The following is a 24,751-nucleotide window of genomic DNA, read 5'->3' as shown; positions in this document are numbered from 1 at the left end:
GTATATACATATAGCGGTGTAGATATTTCCATGTTTATAAGGAAAGCGGTGGAGATATTTCCATGTTTATACAGATAGCGGTGTCGTTATTTCCATGTTTATAGAGATAGCAGTGTAGATATTTCCAGGTTTATACAGATGGCTTTGTAGATATATCCATGTGTATACAGATGACAGTGTAGACATTTCCATGTTTATACAGATGGAGGTGTATAAACTTCTATGTTTATACAGATGACTGTGTAGATATTTCCATGTTTTTACAGATTTCGATGTAGATATTTCGATGTGTATACAGATAGCGGTGTGGCTATTTCCATGTTTATACAGATAGCGATGTAGATATTTCCAGGTTTATAGAGATGGCTGTGTAGATATTTCCATGTTTATACAGATGGCAGTGTAGAGATTTCCATGTTTATACAGATATTGGTGTAGATATTTCCACTTTTATACAGACGACTGTGTAGATATTTCCATGTTTAAACTGATGGCGGCGTAGGTATTTCCATGTATATAGAGATAGCCATGTAGATATTTCCAAGTTTATACAGATAGCGGTGTAGACATTTCCATGTTTATAGAGATGGCGGTGTAAATATTTCCATATGTATACAGATAGCGGTGTAGATATTTGCAAGTTGATACAGATAGCGGTGTAGATATATCCATGTTTATACCGATAGCGGTGTAGTTATTTCCATGTTTATATAGTAGCTGTGGAGATATTAAAATGTTTATACAGATAGCGGTGGATATATTTCCAAGTTTATAGAGATGGCGGTGTAGAAATTTCCATGTTTATACATATAGCGTTGTAGATGTTTCCATGTTTATACAGATAGCGGTGTAGTTATTTTCCTGTTTCTACAGATAGCGGTGTAGGTATTTCAATGTTCATAGAGATAGCGTTGTAGATATCTCCAGATTTATACAGATGGCGGTGTAGGTATTTCCATGTTTACAGATAGTGGTGTAGATACTTCCATGTTTATACAGATTACTGTGTAGGTATTTCCATGTTTATACAGATGGCGGTGTAGATATTTCCATGTATATCGAGATAGCCATGTAGATAATTCCATGTTTATACAGATAGTGCTGTAAGCATTTCCATGTTTATAGAGATGGCGGTGTAGATATTTCCATATGTATACAGATAGCGGTGTAGATATTTAAAAGTTTATACAGATAGCGATGCAGATATTTCCATGTTTATACAGATAGCGGAGGAGATATTTCCATGTTTCTACAGATAGCGGTGGATATATTTCTATGTTTTTAGAGATGGCGGTGTAGATATTTCCAAGTTTATACAGATAGCAGTGTAGATATTTCCATGTTTATACAGATAGCGGTGTAGATATTTCCAGGTTTACAGATGGCTGTGTAGATATTTCCATGTGTATACAGATGGCAGTGTAGATATTTCCATGTTTATAGAGATGGAGGTGTTGATACTTCCATGTTTATACAGATGACTGTGTAGATATTTCCATGTTTTTATAAATGGCGGTGTGGATATTTCCATATTTATAAAGATTGCGGTGTGGCTATTTCCATGATTTTACAGATAGCGATGTAGATATTTACAGGTTTATAGAGATGGCTGTGTAGATATTTCCATGTATACACAGATGTCAGTGTAGATATTTCCATGTTTATACAGATAGTGGTGTAGATATTTCCATATTTATACAGATGACTGTGTAGGTATTTCCATGTTTATACAGATGGCGGTGTAGATATTTCCATGTATATCGAGATAGCCATGTAGATAATTCTCTGTTTATAAAGATTGTGCTGTAGACATTTCCATGGTTATAGAGATGGCGGTGTAGATATTTCCATATGTATACAGATAGCGGTGTAGATATTTCCAAGTTTATACAGATAGCGATGTAGATATTTCCATTTTTATACAGATAGCGGTGTAGATATTTGCATGATTGTACAGATAGCGGTGGAGATATTTCCACGTTTATACAGATAGCGGTGTAGATATTTCCATGTTTATACAGATAGCGGTGGAGATATTTCCATGTTTATACAGATGGCGGTGTAGATATTTCCAAGTTTATGCAGATAGCGGTGTAGATATTTCCAAGTTTTTTCAGATAGCAGTGTAGATATTTGAATGTTTATACAAATAGCTGTGTAGGTATTTCCAAGTTTATGGAGATAGCGGTGTAGATATTTCCATGTCTATCCAGATAGTGGTGTAGATATTTCCATGTATATACAGATGACTGTTTGGTATTTCCATGTTTATACAGATGGCAGTGTAGATATTTCTATGTTTATACAGATGGTGTTGTAGATATTTCCATGTTTGTCCAGATAGTGGTGTAGATATTTCCATGTTTCTACTGATAGCGGTGTAGTTATTTCCATGATTGTGTACATAGCGGTCTAGGTATTTCCATGTGTATAGAGATAGTGGTGCAGATGTTTCCAGGTTTATACTGATGGCTGTGTAGATATTTCCATCTGTGAACACATCGCAGTGTAGATATTTCGATGTTTATAGTGTTAGCGGTGTAGATATTACCATGTTAACACAGATAGCGGTGTAGATATTTCCATATTTGCACAGATTGCGGTGTAGATATTTCCATCTTTACACAGATAGCGGGGTAGATATTTCCATGTTTACACAGATAGCGGTGTAGATATTTCCATGTTTATACAGATGGCGGTGTAGATATTTCCATGTTAATGCTGATGGCGGTGTAGATATTTCCATGTTTATAGAGATTGCGGTGTAGATATTTCTATGTTTATTGAGATAGTGGTGTAGATAAATCCATGTTTAAACAAATAGCAGTGAAGATACTTCCATGTTTATACAGAGAGAGGTGTATATATTTCCATATTTATACAGATAGCGGTGTAGATATTTCCATGTTTATTCAAATGGCAGTATAGATATTTCCATGTTTATGCAGATAGCGGTGTGGATATTTGCAAATTTATACAGATAGCGGTGTAGACATTTCCATGTTTATACAGATGTCTGTGTAGATATTTCCATGTTTATACAGATGGCAGTGTAGATATTTCCATGTTTATACAAATAGCGGTGAAGACATTTCCATGTTTATGGAGATAGCGGTGTAGATTTTGCCATATTTATTAAGATAGCGGTGTAGATATTTCCATGTGTTTACAGATGGCGGTGTAGATATTTCCAAGTTTATACAGACAGCGGTGTAGATATTTCCATGTTTATATAGATAACATTGAAGATATTTCCGTGTTTATACAGATAGCGGTGTTGGTATTTCCAAGTTTATACAGGTAGCAGTGTAGATATTTCCAGGTTTATACAGCTTGCGGTGTTGATATTTCCATCTTTATACAGATGGCATTGTAGATATTTCCATGTTTATAGAGAAAGTGGTGTATATATTTCTATGTTTATACAAATAGCGTTGTAAATATTTACATGTTTAAAGAGACAGCGGTGTAAATATTTCCATGTTTATACAGATAACGGTTTAAATGTTTACACATTTACAGAGATAGCGGTGTAGATATTTCCTCGTTTATACAGAAAGTGGTTTAGTTATTTCCACATTTATATATATAGCGGTGTAGATAGTTCCACGTTTATAGAGATAGCGGTGTAGATATTTCCATATGTATACAGATAGCGGTGTATATATTTCCATGTTTATACAGATAGCGGTGTAGATATTTCCATGTTTACAGATATAGAGGTGTAGATATTTCCATATTTGAACTGATTGCGGTGTAGTTATTTCCATCTTCACACAGATAGTGTTGTACACATTTCCATGTTTACAAAGACATCTGTGTAGATATTTCCAAGTTTACACAGATAGTGTTGTAGATATTTCCATGTTTATGCAGATTTCGGTGTGGATATTTCCACGTTTATAAAGATAGCGGTGTAGATATTTCCATGTTTACACTGTTAGCGGTGTAGTTATTTCCATGTTTATACAGATGACTGTGTATAGATTTCCATGTTTATACAGATGGCGGTGTAGATATTTCCGTGTTTAAAGAGATAGCGGCGTAGATATTTCCATGTTTATACAGATAGATGTGTAGATATTTCCATGTTTATAGATATAGCGGTGTAGACATTTCCATATTTATACAGATAACCATGTAGATATTTCCATGTTCTTTCAAATGGCGGTGTAGATATTTCCATGTTTCTACAGATAGCGCTGTGGCTACTTCCATGTTTAAACAGATGGCAGTGTAGGTATTTCCATTTTTACACAGATAGCGATGTAGATATTTCCATGTTTATACAGATAGCGGTATAGATTTTTCCAGGTTTATACAGAAAGCGGTGTAAATACTTCCATTTTTATACAGATGGCGATGTAGATATTTCCATGTTTATACAGATAGCGGTGGAAATATTTCCATGTTTATACAGATAGCAGTGGAGATATTTCCAATTTCATACAGATGGCAGTGTAGATATTACGGTGTTTATACAGATGGCTATGTAGGTATTTCCATGTTTATACAGATAGCGGTGTAGATATTTCCATGCTTATATAGATGACTGTGTAGGTATTTCCATGTTTATACAGATGGCATTGTAGGTATTTCCATGTTTATAGAGATAGCCATGTAGATATTTCGATGTTTATACAGATAGCTTTATAGACATTTCCATGTTTATAGAGATAATGGTGTAGATATTTCCATATTTATAAAGATAGCGGTGTAGATGATTCCATGTTTATACAGATAGCGGTGTAGATATTTCCATGTTTATACAGATAGCGGTGTAGATATTTCCATATTTACAGAGTTAGAGGTGTAGATATTTCCATATTTGCATGGATTTCGGTGTAGATATTTCCATCTTCACACAGATAGCGGTGTACATATTTGCATGTTTACACAGACAGCTGTGTAGATATTTCCATGTTTACACAGATAGTGTTGTAGATATTACCATGTTAACACAGATAGCTGTGTAGATATTTCCATCTTTGCACAGATTGCGGTGTAGATATTTCCAACTTTACACAGATAGCAGTGTAGATAATTCCATCTTTGCACAGATTGCAGTGTAGATATTTCCATCTTTACACAGAAAGCGGGGTAGATATTTCCATGTTTATACAGATAGCGGTGTAGAAAAATCCATGTTTACTCAGATAGCGTTGTACATATTTGCATGTTTATACAGATAGCGGTGGATATATTTCCATGTTTATACAGATAGCGGTGTGGATATTTCCATGTTTATACAGATAGTAGTGGAGATATTTCCATGTTTATACTGATGGCGGTGGAGATATTTCAATGTTTATACAGATGGCAGTGTACATATTTCCGTGTTTTCACATATGGTGGTGTAGATATTTCCATGTTTATACAGATGGCGGTTTAGATATTTCCATTTTCATACAGATAGCCATGTAGATATTTCCATGTTTATACAGATAGCGGTGTAGAAAAATCCATGTTTACTCCGATAGCGTTGTACATATTTGCATGTTTATACAGATAGCGGTGGATATATTTCCATGTTTATACAGATAGCGGTGTAAATATTTCTATGTTTATACAGATAACGGTGTAGATATTTCCATGTTTATACAGATAGCGGTGTAGTTATTTCCATGTTTATACAGATGACGGTGTATATATTTCCATGTTTATACAGATGGCGGTGTAGATATTTCCATGTTTATAGAGACAGCCATGTAGATATTTCCGTGTTTATACTGATAGCGGTGTAGATATATCCATGTTTATACAGATCGTGGTGTAGATATATCCATGTTTATACAGATAGCGGTGTAGATATTTCCATGTTTATAGAGATAGCGGTGTAGGTATTTCCATGTTTACAGAGATAGAGGTGTAGATATTTCCATATTTGCACAGATTGCGGTGTAGATATTTCCATCTTCACACTTATAGCAGTGTACATATTTGCATGTTTACACAGACGGCTGTGTATATATTTCCGTGTTTACACAGATATTGTGGTAGGTATTTCCATGTTTATACAGATTGCGGTGTAGATATTTCCATGTTTATAAAGATAGTGGTGTACATATTTCCATGTTTATACAGATAGCGGTGGAGATATTTCCATGTTTATACAGATAGCGCTGTTGATATTTCCAAGTTTATACAGATAGCGGTGTAGTTATCTCCATGATTATACACATAGCAGTAGAGATATTTCCATGTTTATACAGATAGCGCTGTAGATATTTCCCTGTTTATACAGATAGCGGTGTAGATATTTCCATGTTTATACAGATAGTGGTGTAGATATTTCCATGTTTATACAGATAGCGGTGTAGATATTTCCATGTTTATACAGATAGCGGTGGAGATATTTCCATGTTTATACAGATGGCGGTGTAGATATTTCCAAGTTTATGCTGATAGCGGTGTAGATATTACCAAGTTTTTTCAAATAGCATTTTAGATATTTCAATGTTTATACAAATAGCTGTGTAGGTATTTCCATGTGTATAGAGATAGCGGTGTAGATATTTCCATGTCTATACAGATAGTTGTGTAGATATTTCCATGTATATACAGATGACTGTTTGGGTATTTCCATGTTTATACAGATGGCAGTGTAGATATTTCTATGTTTATGCAGATGGTGGTGTAGATATTTCCATGTTTATACAGATGGCGGTGTAGATATTTCCATGTTTATGCAGATGACATTGTAGATATTTCCATGTTTGTTCAGATAGCGGTGTAGTTATTTCCATGTTTGTACACATACTGTTGTAGATATTTCCATGTTTATAGAGATAGCGGTGTGGATATTTCCAAGTTTATGCAGAGAGGGGTGTGAATATTTCCATGTCTATAGAAATAGCAGTGTAGATGCCTCCAACTTTACACAGATAACATTGAAGATAATTCCAAGTTTACAGACATAGCAGTGTAGATATTTCCATGTTTATACAGATAGCGGTGTAGATATTTCCATGTTTATAGAGATGGCGCGGTAGATACTTCCATGTTTATGGAGTTAGCGGTGTAGATATTTCCATGTTTATAGAGAGGGATGTGTAGATATTTCCATTTTTATAGAGATAGCGGTGTAGATATTTCCTTGTTTATACAGATTGCGTGGTAGATATTTCCAAGTTTTTACAGATAACGGTGTAGATATTTCCATCTTTAGAGAGGGAGCGGTGTAGATACTTCTATCTCTACAGAGATGGTGGTATAGATATTTCCATGTTTATACAGATGGCGGTGTAGATATTTCCATGTTTATTGAGGTAGCGGTGTAAACATTTCCATGTTTATACAGATGGCGGTGTAGATATTTCCATGTTTTTAGAGATGGTGGTGTAAATATTTCCATGTTTATTGACATAGCGGTGTAGATATTTCCGTGTTTATAGAGAAGGCGGTGTAGATATTTCCATGTTTATACAGATAGCGGTGTAGATATTTCCATGTTTACACAGATGGCGGTGTAGATAATTCCATGTTTATACAGATGGCTGTGTAGTTATTTCCATGTTTATACAGATAGCTTTGTAGATATTTCCATGTTTTTACAGATAGCGGTGTTGGTATTTCCATGTTTAAACAGATAGCGGTGTAGATACTTCCTTGTTTATACAGATAGCGGTGTAGATATTTCCATGTTCATAGAGATAGTGGTGTAGATATTTCCATGTTTATACAGATAGCTGTGTAGATATTTCCATGTTTATACAGGTATCATTGAAGATATTCCCAAGTTTATACAGAAAGCGGTGTAGATATTTCCATGTTTATAGAGACAACATTGAATATATTTCCATGTTTATACAGATAGTGGTGTAGATGTTTCCATGTTTATACAGATAGCAGTGTAGATACTTTCATGTTTATAGAAATAGCGGTGTAGATATTTCCCTGCTTAACAGACAGCAGTTTAGATATTTCCATGTTTATACAGATAGCGGTGTAGATATTTCCATATTTATAGAGATAGCAGTGCAGATATTTCCTTGTTTATACAGATAGCGGTGTAGACATTAGCATGTTTATAGAGATAGCGGTGTAGATATTTCAATGTTTATACACATAGTGGTGTAGATATTTCCATGTTTATAGAGATAGCAGTGTAGATATTTCCATGTTTATACACATAGCGGTGTAGATATTCCCAAGTTTATACAGATAGTGGTGTAGATATTTCCATGTTTATAGAGATAGCGGTGTAGATATTTCCATGTTTATACACAAAGCTGTGTATATAATTCCATGTTTATAGAGAAAGCGTTGTTGATATATCCATGTTTATAGAGATAGCGTTGTAGATATTTCCATGTTTAAACAGAGAGTGGTGTAGATATTTCCAAGTTTATGCAGATTGTGGTGTAGATACTTTCATGTTTATACAGATAGCGGTGTAGATATTTCCATGTTTATAGAGATAGTGGTGTAGCTATTTCCATGTTTATACGGATAGCGGTGTAGTTATTTCCTTCTTTATAGACATGGCGGTGTACATATTTCCATGTTTATACAGATAGCGTTGTAGATATTTCCATGTTTATACAAATAGTGGTGTAGATATTTCCATGTTTATAGAAATAGCATTGTAGATATTTACATGTTCCTACACATGGTTGTGTAGATATTTCCATGTTTATACAGGTAGCCCTGTAAATATTTCCATGTTTATAGACAGAGCGGTGTAAATCTTTCCATGATTATATACATATTGGTGTAGATATTTCCTTGTTTATACAGATACCGGTGTAGATATTTCCATGTTTAAACAGATAGCGGTGTAGATATTTCCACGTTTGTAGAGGTAGCAGTATAGATATTTCCATGTTTATACGGATAGCGGTGTAGATATTTCCATGTTTATAGAGATAGCGTTGTAGATATTTCCTTGTTTATACAGATAGCATCGTAGATATTTCCATGTTTATTCAGATAGCGGTGTAGATATTTCCATCTTTATACAGATAGCGGTGTAGATATTTCCATGTCTATACCGATAGTGGTGTAGATATTTCCATGTATATACAGATGACTGTGTGGTTATTTCCATGTTTATACAGATGGCAGTGTAGATATTTCTATGTTTATACAGATGGTGGTGTAGATATTTCCATGTTTATACAGATGGCGGTGTAGATATTTCGATGTTTATGCAGATGGCAGTGTAGATATTTCCATGTTTGTTCAGATAGCAGTGTAGATATTTCCATGATTCTAGTGATAGCGGTGTAGTTATTTCCATGATTGTAGACATAGCGGTGTAGGTACTTCAATGTGTATAGAGATAGTGGTGCAGATGTTTCCATGTTTATTCTGATGGCTGTGTAGATATTTCCATGTGTATACACCTCGCAGTGTAGATATTTCCATGTTCATAGGGATGGTGGTGTAGATATTTCCATGTATATACAGATGACTGTGTAGATATTTCCATGTGTATACTCATGGCGGTGTAGATATTTCCACGTTTATAGAGATAGCTGTGTAGATATATCCATGTTTATACAGATAGCGGTGCAGATATTTCCATGATTATAGAGATAGCGGTGTAGATATTTCCATCTTTGCACAGATTACAGTTTATATATTTCCATCTTTGCACACATAGCAGTGTAGATATTTCCATGTTTACACAGATACATGTGTAGATATTTCCATGTTTACACAGATAGCGTTGTAGATATTTCCATTTTTATACAGATAGCGGTGTAGAAATTTCCATGTTTATAGAGATAGCTGTGTAGATGTTTCCATGTTTATACAGATAGCGGTGGATATATTTCCGTATTTATTCAGATAGCGGTGTAGAGATTTCCATGTTTATAGAGACAGCGGTGTAGATATTTCCATGTTTATAGTGTTAGCGGTGTAGATATTACCATGTTAACACAGATAGCGGTTTAGATATTTCCATGTTTGCACAGATTGCGGTGTAGATATTTCCATCTTTACACAGATAGCTGGGTAGATATTTCCATGTTTACACAGATAGCGGTGAAGATATTTCCATGTTTACACACTTAGCGTTGTAGATATTTGCATGTTTATACAGATAGCGGTGGAGATATTTCCATGTTTATATAGATAGCGGTGCAGATATTTCCATGTTTATACAGATAGCGGTGGAGATATTTCCATGTTTATACAGGTGGTGGTGGGGATATTTCAATGTTTATACAGATATCATTGTAGATATTTCCATGATTTCACAGATGGTGGTGTAGATATTTCCATGTTTATACAGATGACTCTATAGTTATTTCCATTTTTATACAGATGGCGGTTTAGATATTTCCATATGTATAGAGATAGCGGTGTAGATATTTCCATATTTATACAGATCACGGTGTAGATATTTGAATGTTTATACAGATAGCGGTGTAGATATTTCCATGTCTATACAGATGGAGGTGTAGATATTTCCATGTTTACACAGATGGCGCTGTAGATATTTCCATGTTTTTGCAGATGGTGGTGTTGATATTTCCATGTTTATACAGATGGCCATGTAGACATTTCCATGTTTATACAGATAGCAGTGTAGATATTTCCATGTTTATACAAATAGCGCTTGAGGTATTTCCATGTTTATACAGATGGCGGTGTTGATATTTCCATCTTTATACAGATGGCGGTGTAGACATTTCCATGTTTATACAGATAGCGGTGTAGATATTTCCATGTTTATACAGATAGCGGTGGAGATATTTCCATGTTTATACAGATGGCAGTGGAGATATTTCCATGTTTATACAGATGGCAGTGCAGATATTTCCATTTTTCCACACATGGTTGTGTAGATATTTCCATGTTTATACAGATGACTGTGAAGTTATTTCCATGTTTATACAGATGGTGGTTTAGTTATTTCCATATTTATAGAGATTGCCATGTAGATATATCCATGTTTATCCAGATAGCGGTGTAGACATTTCCATGTTTATAGAGATAGCGGTGTAGATATTTCCACGTTTATAGAGATAGCGGTGTAGACATTTCCACGTTTATACCAATAGCGGTGAAGATATTTCCACTTTTATGCAGATTGCGGTGTAGAAATTTCCAAGTTTATACACATAGCGGTGAAATATTTCCTCGTTTATACACATACCGGTGTAGATATTTCCATGTTTATACAGATAGCGGTGTACATAATTCCACGTTTGTAGACATAGCGATGTAGATATTTGCACGTCTATACAGATAACGTTGTAGATATTTCCACGTTAATACAGATAACGGTGAAGATATTTCCAGGTTTATAGAGACAGCGGTGTAGATATTTCCATGTTTCTACAGATAGCGGTGTAGATATTTCCATGTTTATAGAGACAGCGGTGTAGATATTTCCATGTTTATACAGTCAGTGGTGTAGATATTTCCATGTTTAAACAGATAGCCGTGTATATATTTCCATGTTTATACAGACAGCGGTGTAGATATTTCCATGTTTTACAGACAGTGGTGTAGATATTTCCATGTTTATAGAGATAGCGGTGTAGATATTTCCATGTTTATAGAGATAGCTTTGTAAATATTTCCATGTTTATACAGATAGCGGTGTACGTATTTCCATGTTTATGGAGATAGCGGTGTAGATATTTCCATGTTTATACAGATAGTGGTGTAGATATTTCCACATTTATACTTATAGCGGTGTAGATATTTCCAGGTTTATAGAGTTAGCGGTGTAGATGCTCCCACGTTTATAGAGATAGCGGTGTAGATATTTCCATCTTTTTAGAGATAGTGGTGTATATATTTCCACGTTTATAGAGATAGTGGTGTAGATATTTCCATGTTTCTAGAGACAGCGGTGTAGATATTTCCATGTTTATAGAGATAGCGGTGTAGATATTTCCATGTTTATAGAGACAGTGGTGTAGATATTTGTGTGTTTATAGATATATCATTGTAGATATTTCTATGTTTATAGAGACAGTGGTGTAGATATTTCCATGTTTATACAGATAGAGGTGTAGTTATTTCCATGTTTATAGAGACAGCAGTGTAGATATTTACATGTTTATACAGATAGCGGTGTAGATATTTCCATGTTTATAGAGATAGCGGTGTAGATATTTCCATGTTTATAGAGATAGTGGTGTAGATATTTCCATGTTTATAGAGACGGCGGTGTAAATATTTCCATGTTTATACAGATAGCGTTGTAAATGTTTACACATTTACAGAGATAGCAGTGTAGATATTTCCACGTTTATACAGAATGCGGTGTAGATATTTCCGCGTTTACAGAGATTTTATGTAAAATTATTTTATGAAGGCCAAACAAGTCATTGGGGTACCTACCTTATGTCATTTTTTACATTGATGGTGTTAAAAATACCCCTACCCTATCCAAAACCCTGACATATAGAGCCAGGAAAGGCCATGCAATAAAGGATTCTTGGGCTTGTATGCCTGATAACAAAAACTTATCACAGAAGACTGCAAAAAACACAATCTTGCACAAAGCCCATTGCAACTTTGCACACAACAATGCTTCTGAAGGATATTTGCCCAACAACTGCCTGTCCAACCTGTGCCTGGCATCACCTTTGTTATTGATCTTTGTAGCCAAGGATAGTCATTTCCAAATGATCATATAATCTTCCTCATTTTTTCTTTTGTCTTCCTTTACCTTCGTGAATATTCATGTAGTTTACTCTGGCTTGCCTGTTTCTATTGCAAGGCTCTGTTTCCAAACGAATATCTTTTTCTTGTGGAGAGCCTCTCTCTGTTTGTTATTTAGGTTGATAAGAGAAATGTGAACATTTGAGAGCTCAGGTAAAAGGCCTTAGTCTACAGTGATACTTTTTTGCACCCTTAGATGCTTACTTCCACTACAACTTGCAGGTGGGCCTTGAAAAGTTCTTGGAATAAGTTTGAGCTTTGGTCTTCTCCGATTCATTTAGCATAGATTCTCAAAATGTGGTCCCTGGACCCACAGCATCAGCATCACCTGGAGATTGTTAGAAATGCGAATCATCGGGCCTCATTCCAGACCCTCAGCTGGAAACTCTAGGGGCATGGCCAGACCCTCTGTAGCTGAACAAGCCATCCAGGTGGTTTTGATGCATCTAAAGTTTTGGAACAACTAATGTAGCCCCATTTGGAAAACTTGGCTCTACAGGCCTCCCTAGCTGGTAAGCTGCTAGCATTTTTTGTTTGTTTCTTTGTTTTGATACAGGGTCTTGCTCTGTTGACCAGACCGTGTCCTCCTGGGTTCAAGCGAGGACTCAGCCTCCTGAGTAGCCGGGACTACAGGTATGTGCCACCACCATGCCCAACTACTTTTTGTATTTTTTTTTTTTTGTAGGGATGGGGTTTTAGCCCAGGCTAGTCTCAAACTCCTGGACTCAAGCAATCTGCCCACTTTGGCCTCACGAAGTGCTGGGATTATAGGCATGGGCCACCACTCCTGGCCCAAAGTTCATATTTTAACTACTAACTTAAATTATTTTAAAAACAAAATTCTCCTTGGACTCAAACCAGGTCAGAGTGACATGATCCTGTGCCTGTTTTGTGCAGGGTGAAGTGAGATTATTATCTAGGAAATAGCTGAAATGTCCTGAGGGTGACAAAGGGGAGCTGTGTTTTCAGCCAAATATCAGAACCAGGGCCACTGCCTGCCGCTGAACCCCAGCGGGGACCCCTACTTTGTGCTTATCTGTGGTGGCTGCGCTTGCCCACCTGGGTGGGAACCCCGAGAATGACTCCAGACTCTTCCAGGGACTGCATGCCAGGGTAGTTTTACAATTTATGTGTAGACTTTGTTCGGGTGGAAAAGTTATTTTATGAAGACGAAACAAGCATTTGGGGTACCTACCTTATGGCATTTTTTACATTGAGAGTGTTAAAAATACCCCTCCCCTAACCAAAACCCTGACAAATAGAGCCAGGGAAGGCCATGCAATAAAGGATTCTTGGGCTTGTATGCCTGATAACAAAAACTTATCACAGAAGACTGCAAAAAACACAATCTTGCACAAAGCCCATTGCAACTTTGCACACAACAATGCTTCTGAAGGATATTTGCCCAACAACTGCCTGTCCAACCTGGGCCTGGCATCACCTTTGTTATTGATCTTTGTAGCCAAGGATAATCATTTCCAAATGATCATATAATCTTCCTCATTTTTTCTTTTGTCTTCCTTTACCTCCGTGAATATGCATATAGTTTACTCTGGCTTGCCTGTTTCTATTGCAAGGCTCTGTTTCCAAACGAATATCTTTTTCTTGTGGAGAGCCTCTTTCTGTTTGTTATTTAGGTTGATAAGAGAAATGTGAACATTTGAGAGCTCAGGTAAAAGGCCTTAGTCTACAGTGAAACTTTTTGCACCCTTAGATGCTTACTTCCACTACAACTTGCAGGTGGGCCTTGAAAAGTTCTTGGAATAAGTTTGAGCTTTGGTCTTCTCCGATTCATTTAGCATAGATTCTCAAAATGTGGTCCCTGGACCCACAGCATCAGCATCACCTGGAGATTGTTAGAAATGCAAATCATCGGGCCTCATTCCAGACCCTCAGCTGGAAACTGTAGGGGTATGGCCAGACCCTCTGTAGCTGAACAAGCCATCCAGGTGGTTTTGATGCAGCTAAAGTTCTGGAACAACTAATGTAGCCCCATTTGGAAAACTTGGCTCTACAGGCCTCCCTAGCTGGTAAGCTGCTAGCATTTTTTGTTTGCTTGTTTGTTTGTTTTGATACAGGGTCTTGCTCTGTTGACCAGACTGTGACCTCCTGGGTTCAAGCGAGGACTCAGCCTCCTGAGTAGCCGGGACTACAGGTATGTGCCACCACCATGCCCAACTACTTTTTGTATTTTTTTTTTTTTGTAGGGATGGGGTTTTAGCCCAGGCTAATCTCAAACTCCTGGACTCAAGCAATCTGCCCACTTTGGCCTCACGAAGTGCTGGGATTATAGGCATGAGCCACTGTGCCCAGCCCTGCCAGCTTTGTATAAGCTGAGGAGTTTTTAAAAATACCTAGACTCAGGGCAAACCCCAGACACTTAAGTCAGATTCTCTGGGAGGTGAAGCCCAGGCACTGGTATTTTTAAAATCTCTACAGATGGTTCTAATGTGCTGCTAAGTTAGAGAACCGCTGATATAGACCAGGCCTTTTCAAACTTAATGTGCACGTGAATTACCTGGACCTTGTTAAAATGCAGTTTCAGTCTGCATAGGCCTGGGGTGGAGCCTGAGCTTCTGCATTTTTAACAAGTCTCTAGAGGATGCTGCTGCATCTGGGCTGCTAACTACACTTGGAGATAGGAGGTTCTGGAGAGCAGAGGAAAGAGCATGAACCATAACCTAGGGGCTGGTAGTCCTGACTTCCGAGCCAAGGTTTGCCTTTATGTGGCTGGCAACTTGCTTGGACTCCTACCTCAATTCTTTGGGCCCAAGGTTTGTCCTGCCTCAGAAGGATGTCAAGAAAATTGAGTGAGTAATGCAGAATTGTTTCTTAAAGTGTGTGCAGATGCTCCATGAATTTAGAGAGTATGTGGATGCACATTAGTAAATTTTAATAGTTGTGACCATCTTGTTATGAGTACTTAGAACAAGTAATAATGGCTTTTGATGTATAGTAGTAAGAAAGCTTCCTTTTAAAAGGCGTGTATTTAAGTTTCAAAAGTGGGTCTATTTAAAAATATATGAAATAAATAATAGTAGAGGTAATTGACAGATCAAAATTAGGAAGGCAGGATGAGAATGAGTCAAGTTTGGGAAATGCTGAGAAAGCAGATGCCCAAGGGCTATGAAAACTTAAAAAAATAGGTAGCACTTGATTTTGATTGGCTGAATGAGATGATGTGTTTGATTATTTATGGGGTTGGCATTTGGCAACATGCACTGGGTGGCTGGGATCACTGTTTATTAAAAAATATTTGAGTCCCTACTTTGCACTAGATACTCTTTTAGTCTCTTGGAAAAGGGATTGGGGTCAGGCAGGATAAAAACAAATCATTTATGCCCACAAGAAAAATGCAGGAAGATAAAAGTCATGAAATAAACTCTATGCTTCTAATTTAATATTTTTTATAGATTATGAGAAAAAAGTTTTGCTCACTATCAGCTAGGAAAGCTGTCTTAGCACAACCATTCATTCTTGCACAAATCAAAATCAAGACGAGCCAGATTTAATTTAATATTTTTTCACAGATTATGAGAAAAAAGTTCTAATTTAATTTGTTTATAGATTATGAGAAAAAAGTTTCGCTCTCTATCAGCTAGGAAAGCTGTCTTAGCACAACCATTCATTCTTGCACAAATCAAAATCAAGATGAGCCAGAAGGCTCCATTCTGACAGCTTCTAATGGAGAAGCTACATTTACTGGACATGGGGAAAGTTGCTGGGCTCTAAGGACTGTGCATTTCTTGAACTAGATAAATGGTCTTGGTGTAGTATAATACCAAAACTTCTTGTCGCAGCCTGTAAGGACAGAACTCAATCAGCCTGAAAAGGAAGTCAGTGACTCCGACTCAACACAGGAATGTTCTGTGATTCCTAAAGAAGGATGTAGGTGTGTGGCACAATTCAACCACAGTCTGTGGCCCTGTTCCTCTGCCTTGACATGAGTGGGATTTCCCAGCTGGTCATTTTCTTCTTATCTAAGACATTGGGAACAAATTACTTAACCTCCTCTGGGCTTCAGTACTCCCACTCATCAAATTAGAGGACTGGGCAGTCGCTAGGCTCTCTTTAGGCATCATATTTTAGTTTCTGTGATTTTAAATTTGAGAAGGGGTGTCTAAGGGAGAATACATAGGGGAGGGGGAAAGCCTTATTAAAAGTGTAGTTAGACACTGAATGTTTAAGAATTGCATTTTGTAATAATACCTTTATGTAATCAGGACTGACAATCTTCCCTGATGGCAGCACCTGGAGGAATGGCTGCATTCAAAAATAAAAATGAAATAAAACAAGACCTTATTTGAACTTAGCAATAATGCTGATTCCTCTTTTTGATTTGAGGAGGTTATAGCTGTTGTAAATGCTTGAATTGGGTCTGCCCAGGCAAAACGGAGTCAAGAGTCCATGTCGGATGAATTTTAACAATGTAGACAATAGAAAGGGTTGCTTAAACTGCCCCTCTTTTACCAAAACACATTTACAAATGAAAGAACAACACTTCCATTTTTTAAAAACATTTTTTGAGATGAAGTCTTCCTTTGTCACCCAGAGTGGAGTGCAGTGGTGCGATCTTGGCTCACTGCAAACTTTGCCTCCCGGGTTCAAGTGATTCTCCTGCCTCATCCTCCCGAGTAGCTGGGACTACAGGCGCCCACAACCATTCCTAGCTAATTTTTGTATTTTTAGTAGAGACAGGGTTTCACCATGTTGGCCAGGCTGGTCTCGAACTCCTGACCCCAGGTGATCTGCCGACCTCGGCCTCTGAAAGTGCTGGGATTACAGGCATGAGCCAACACGCGTGGCCAAAAAATTTCCATTTTTAATTGCAGGGTCTGGGGAATTAAAATGCATCCGTAATTTCTTGCATCTCTCCGCTCAGGCTTGCATGAATGCAGAGGGATGGGGAGGATTTCTTGAGGCAAGCATCCCCCTCTTGTCGCCTGCCATCTGGAGAGAGAGGGCTGTGATTTATCTCACTTTAATCAGGAAGGACCCGATGGGTGGATGGAGAGGTCTGACGGCTTTGTTGCTCCATGTGGGAAAGAAACGGACAGAGTGAATTTGTGTATGATCCCTAAGGAGAAAGCGTCTTTGTGCTCTATTTATTTTTGACCGGGAGCCCCTGAAAGCTAGCTAGTTACAAGTTGAAATAGGCCGTTTCTAAAGTGTGATTTTGTTTGTGTATGAGCCTTGATTACAAAGGGGAAGAAAACCCGCTTAATTTACATACACCACATGTAGTGCAGGATCCCCTGGGCTGTCTTTTCAGGTATCAGGAAACTTTGATGAAAGTCGCTTGTCTCATCTAGGACTCATTTGATATTGTTTAGCAGAGCCTGGTATTAACATTTCCTTCCAATTGTTTACTGGAATCTGTGTGTTCCCTTCAAGTGATGCATACTAGGTGCACAGGCTTCCTGCCACTGTCATCCTAATCTTTCCATGCAGACAGGAGCAGAGGGGAGAGCGCTGAGCCAGGCCCCAGCTTGCTTTTCTTTCCTGACACAGCCCGGCTCCGCTGCACTTCTCAGCTCTTGCTCTAGGTGGTGCTGTTTGACCATTTTCTTCATGTGACCCTCCACTCGGTAATATAAATTCATTCGGAGGATGACCTGATATCAAAAAAATTCCTTTTGATTAGTAGAATCAACTTGTTTCTTCACACGATACTCTTCCCACTGAGACACATGGAGACAATTCTGACTCCAGGTTTGCAACCTTGAGATTTCTCTCAGATGCAATAAAAAAAACAAAAAAGCATTTTGAGTGGCACAGTGGTGCCTAGTGCATGATGATGTTTGTCTGCTCAAACATTAAAGGGAAACTTGTGGGTTTGAGGATGCCCAGCAGCACGACAGCTGCCAATGTAAATGAGCCGTATAGAGAGGGGGGGGCGGGAGGGGACTACAAACTTCAGAATATGAGCTGTTCGTTTATAAGTTAAAAAAAAAAACAAGTCAAAAGGGAGCCCAGGATGGTGCAAGAAAGAGGAGAAAGGAAGGTTTTCCTTGCAGCTAATCAGGAGAGTTCATAAGGGCTGATTACATGAGTGGAAGCCTTAAGTTCTTTTTTTAAAAAAATGTGAAAATTTGCATGTATGTATGTATGTATGTATGTATGTATAGCTTCGTGTATTACCATTATTATTGCAATCAGCAAATGGATTTACTTCCTTTATCTCATGGGCTCCTTCCCACTCACTTCTGGCAGCACATTTTCCTTTCTCCTTCATCCCAGAACATCAAAGAACAGATGCGCTTCCTAACCCTGGCTCCAGGGGACTTTATACAATGTAAACAGTGCACCTCTAACGTGGTTCACCGCTTAGAGAACGTGTGTCCCATTTTAAAACTGTGACTCCTTTATATTTTGCAGTGCTTATTTTAATAAGAGACATTGGACTTGTAACATTTTTCATGGAGGAGTGAGTTTAATGGTTGAAAGTAATTGATAAACTTGTTTTTCCTCTGATGCCATCAGCCAAGATCCTATGGCAATAGTAAGAGGATGACACTGGGCTGGCACCCCCTCCATAACATATTTGGACCATGTTTTCCCCCCAGAATGCACATGCAATAGCTTTGGTTTGGTAAGAGAGAGATGGTGTACTTGGTTTCCTTCTGTCACACTTTTGGTGAAATGAATTAGACTTTTAAATCAGGAAATTCAGCGAGATGAGTTAGATTTTTACACAAGAGCAGTGGAGGACTTCCAGCTGGTTGGGGGAATGATATGGAAATATCTTGCTAAATCAGGGTCTGGTGGAATGCTGCTCCCCTTGCAGGCTCCTCTTCACAGGGAGCAATCTGTGGGTTGCTTATAGAACAGAGCGAGCAGGAGGCATAGCATGGTCTTGCTCAGGGGAACACCCGGTGTTCAGATGTTTGTCATTAGGAACTGGGTGTGGGCTTTTTCAAGTTAAACTGAAGCAGCAGTTCTATTAGGAAGAGCCTCCCAGATCAGCATCTTCTGTTTCTGGATACTCTCCCTTTGAAAAGCCAGATTTCAGCAAAAACTTTGCTAATGGTGAAATTGCACAACTGAAACCCTATGGGAGCAATGGGAAAGATGGAGAAAGAGGTGGTTATATCATGTACTTCAACAGTTTATTTAGAGGCTGTTGACGTTAGAATAACAAGCCAAGACAAACAAAAATACTCATTTTGGATGAAAATATTGTCTTTTCATGTTATTATAGATAGCTGAGTCCTAAGACTTATACAGAAACACATTTTCCTAATGAGTGGCTGATTTTTCTGGTTGTGCAAGTAATGTCCAAATTATTGTACAAGTTTTTGGCTCAGGAGCAAACATTGTATTGTATATTGAGCTAATCACTTGCCCTTTCTAAGGTAAGCCCTTACCTCTGCTTTCCCTTCATCTTGTCATTTCTGTTTGTTGGGTACAGGTTTCCTGTTGGTTCTTTCTGTTGGCTCTGATGTAACATGAATGAAGTTCTTAACATCCTTTCAGACATAAACACAACTTAGCTCATTGTTTCTGAGTTCATATAGAGGTTTTCTTGCCCCTGAGACTTTCGTGTCAGACAGCTGGATGTTGCTGTGTTCAAGGCTCTATATGTTGATTTTGTATCCTACAACTTTACTGATTTCACCTATCAGTTCAGTTCTAACAGTTTTCAAATTTTATTTATTTGTTTTTGTTTTTTAAATATTGTATGTTTCATTTTAGAGTCAGGAGGGTAGATGTACAGGTTTCTTAAACAGGTATATTGCATGGTGCTGAGGTTTGGGCTTCTAATGATCCCACCACCCAAGCAGTGAGCATAGTAATGGATAGGTAGTTTTACAACCCTTGCTCCCACCATCCTTCCCTCCCACCTTTGGAGTCCCCCAGTGTCTATTGTTCCCTTCTTTGTGTTGAGTTCTAACCTTTATTTAGTGAAGTTTGTAGGGTTTTCTATATATAACAATATCATGCCGTCAGTAGAGACAGTTTCACTTCTTCCTTTCCTATTAGGATGCCTTTTATTTCTTTCTTTTGCCTAATTACCCTGAGAAGTGGTGTCTGTGGGCATCCTTGTCTTGTTCCTGATGGTAGAGGAAAAGTTTCAACTTTTCACCATTGATTATGGTGTTAGCTATGGGTTTGTCATATATGGCCTGTATTTTGTTGGGATACAGTCCCTCAATACGTGATCTGTTGGGTGTTTTTTTTTTTTTTTCACCATGAAAGGGTTTCGAATTTTGTCAAAAACTTTTTCTATATCTATTGTGATGGCCATATAGTTTCTATCCTTTATTTTTCTAATATGGTATATTATATGTATTGATTTGCTTATGTTGAACCATGACATGATCATGGTGAATGATTCTTTCAATGTGCTATTGAATTTGGTTTGCTAGGAGTTTGTTGAGGATTTTTGCATCTATGTAGATCAAGGATATTGGCCTGTCATTTTCCTTTCTTGTAGTGTTCTTGTCTGGCTTTGGAATCAGGGTAATGCTGGCCCTGTAAGATGAGTTTGGAAGTATTCCCTCCACTTCAGCTTTTTGGAAGAGTTTGAGAAGGACTGGTATTCGTTCTTCTTAAAATATTTGGTAGAATTAATCTGGGAAGCCATCTGGTTTTGGGTTTTTCATTTATAGGAGACATTTTCTTACGGATTCAACCTCCTTGCTTGCTATTAGTCTGTTCAGATTTTTAAATTTCTTCATGAGTCAATCTTGGTAGGTTTTATGTGTCTGGGAATTTATCCATTTCTTCTAGATGATCCAATTAGTTAGTGTGTAATTATACCTAGCAGGTTCTTAGGATCCTTTGTATTTCTGTGATATTGGCTATGATGTTTCATCTTTCATTTCTGATTTTATGCTCTATTGAAAACATGAGGCATAGCAAGTAGGGGGCACTGGTCAGGACTTGGGGTATAAACTGGCAGATGTTAAGGTGGGTGATTCTGGTTAACTCAGAAACTCCGAAGTCCCATGTGGAAGAATTAACTGCCTGTACTCACCTAGTAATGTATATCCTTGGTCAAAAAAGATCCAGCTGAGAATGTTGGATGAAGGGACCAAATCAATATTCATCATTATATTGAAAACAAGTCAGATTGGCTGTGGTCTTTTGACAGCAGGTCAGTGGCTAAGTCAATTTGAACAAAGTTAGGGCAGGTTCAAGGGAGAATCCTGAGATCGGTATTCTTTGTTCCATAAAAACTTGACTTTCAGTTTCTTCTCCCCATGCCTCCAGGATGTCCCTGCACGGCCTGTAGGGCCCCCTCCTTCAGTACCTTGCCTTACGAAGGGGAGAAAATGAGTTTTCCAATGTTAGCATATATTTAGCCTTCCAAAATTTTCTATTTCTATTTTAGGGGAGCTCTAGGAAAACAGCAGATTACTCTAAATCCCCAGGTAAAAATCTGAAATGGTGGAATTTCATATGACCAGGAGACATATTTTGGGGCAAGTGGGCTTTTCACAATCACTTGGACATGAAGGCATCTGCTGCTTCTATGCCTAAAATAGTCCTTCAATTTAGTAGTTTAATTCCTCTTCCTCTTTTTCAAATTTCAAGACAATACATGTAGTGACTGAACAATTTGGATCCAAGTTTCACTATTTAACTGCCAGTGTGACCTTGGGCGAGTCACTTAATCTTTTCAAGGCTCAATTTCATCATGTAAAGTAGAAGTACAAACAATCCCTGACTTAGAATATTTTGACTTATGATTTTTCAACTTTAAGACAGTTTGAAAGCAATACACATTCAGCAGAAGCTGTACTTTGAGTACTCATACAACCATTCTGTTTTCCACTTTCAGTACAGTATTCATTATATTACATGAGATATTCAAAGCCCACTTTATTATAAAATGGGCTTTCTGTTAGATGATTTTGCCTAACTGTAGGTTAATGTGAGTGTTTAAGGTAGGCCAAGCTAAGCTATGATGTTTAGTAGGTTAAGTGTATTAAATGCATTTTCAGCTTACAATATTTTCATAAGTTTATTGGAATATAACCCCATTGTAAATTGAGGGGTATTTGTAATAATGATATCTCTTCAAGGAGACTTTGTGAGCCTCTCATAGGAAAATGCATTCACAGATGCATATAAATATATAATCTTTCTTTTCCATACATATGATATTCTTTAAGGATATTCAAAAATCTGGAAACAGTTGCCTCCAGGGAGATAAATGGTAGTGGGTTGGGAAACTTTTAACTGTATACGCTTTTGTACCTTTTGCATTTTGAATCAGATGAATGTATAATCTACATAAAATATTAAGATTAAAACATCACCGAATAACTTATCAGGAGTTTGGTGAACATAAGGGAAGGCCACCTATGGTGGCTGTATTTTATTCAGTGTTGGTCACTGTTGGGCACTTCATAGAGCTTATTTCATTTCATCCTCACAAGCGCCGTAGGAGGAAGGGGCCCCAGAGGGATTCATGGTTAGAATAGCAGAGTAGGAGCATTTGGCAGCTATATTCTGTGTAGGTGATAACTTTAAAGATATTTCTGTTATAAAATGTTTCAAACATACAAAAAATATAGATAAGCAGTTTTCTATAGTTATTAAATATTCTTAATGGGTAGTCACAGAAATTATCATCCAAAGTGGGATATTCTTGAGAGAAAAAGGAGATTCTATTTATAATTATGGTGGGATAACAAACTTAAGATGAACAGCTCTGGACAAACTGGGTTGTATGGTCCCTGGAAAACAAGGATTACTGTAAATGTGAGTTCCGCCTTGTGCTTCTCTCTGTCCCAACAAGAAAATATGATCTTGATACAGATGTTCATTGTGTCAAGGCAACCATGGCAACCAAGATCTAGATACACTGTTCAAGTTTTATGCTGATCCTACCTAGGTATGTCTCAGGAACTTTCCAGAGTTTCCTTTGAGTGCTTCTAAATTTTGCATAAATGGTATGTTGTCCCTTGTCTCTTTTTAAAACCAGTAAGCCATTTTCCCTTCTTTTCCTGGAAAATTAAAGGAACAAAGACCAGGAAATAACAATGTATTAGCTAAGGTTCTGTTGATTGAAAGCAACAGAACCTAATTCTGGCTAGCTTAAACCATGCTAGGATTTAATGAAGAATACTGCAGAATCTTAGATATCTTATGACTGGGAAAGAGGAGGTTCAGGCAGTTCCTGGGATGTCAGCAACAGATAGCTGTCAATTAACTGCCCCCACACCACCCACTGCTGCCGTCATCAATATAGCACACCACGATGGCTCCCAGCCTCTGTACGTCTGGGTTCCGGTGTTCAAATTCTAGAGACAGCAAGAGAAATCCCATTGAGTCAGGGATCCTTCCCTGGGTCACACTCCCTGCATATGGTCAGAAATGCAGGATTATGTACTAAAGACACAGCTAAAGAGGACCCACTTCACTGTTTTGGGACCATTTGCAGGGGAGGCAAAATTGTGAGCTACTCACTTAAAGAGGTGATAACCATAAGTTTGCAGGAAAAAAAAATTGGAGAAGAGAAGGATAACACTATCCTACGGTTTCTTCTGAAAATGGACGAAGGGAACAGCATTTCCATTTGGAAATTCTCTCCTGGTCTTTCAATATTTATGGATTCTGAATTCTGAGAAAAATCAGTTGAGAAATTAGGAAAATGGGAAGGAACATTCTAATTTTCCTGTGAAAATTACAGCTTAATAGTCAGTATAGAGAACTTACTGGCTTGAAGAAATGCACTGACTTCAAGTCAAGCAAGATGAGGAAGCACTGACATGTGGAGATGAAAGTTAAGGTGAACAGGACAGGAGCAGTAAAGGAGCCTCAGTCAGACTTTCTTGTATCTGTTGCTGTGTTACAAGTGTGTGTTCATGGCCTTGTCCACTGCTAACAGTGAACCATTTCTGCAAATAAATATTAATGTGTTCCTAGGCATAGTATATGTTTTACAAATCCTATGAGAGGTTTTCTAAGAAATGCCAAGTTTTAGAAACAAAATATACCCTTAAATCGGCAATTTTGACAGTTGCTTCTTTCTAGTGCTATTCATCTTGCCAGGAGATCAGAATGTTATGTTATTTAAATGGTATTGGAGGGGATGATTGATGCCTTGTTTAACAATGTCATGTAAACTATGATTAAAGCATTATTTGTGGTGTTACCTTTCAAT

Source organism: Pan paniscus, chromosome 13 (genome assembly GCF_029289425.2).
Source record: "Pan paniscus chromosome 13, NHGRI_mPanPan1-v2.0_pri, whole genome shotgun sequence".
Classification (NCBI taxonomy): domain Eukaryota; kingdom Metazoa; phylum Chordata; class Mammalia; order Primates; family Hominidae; genus Pan; species Pan paniscus.
Note: the sequence above shows the minus strand (reverse complement) of the source record.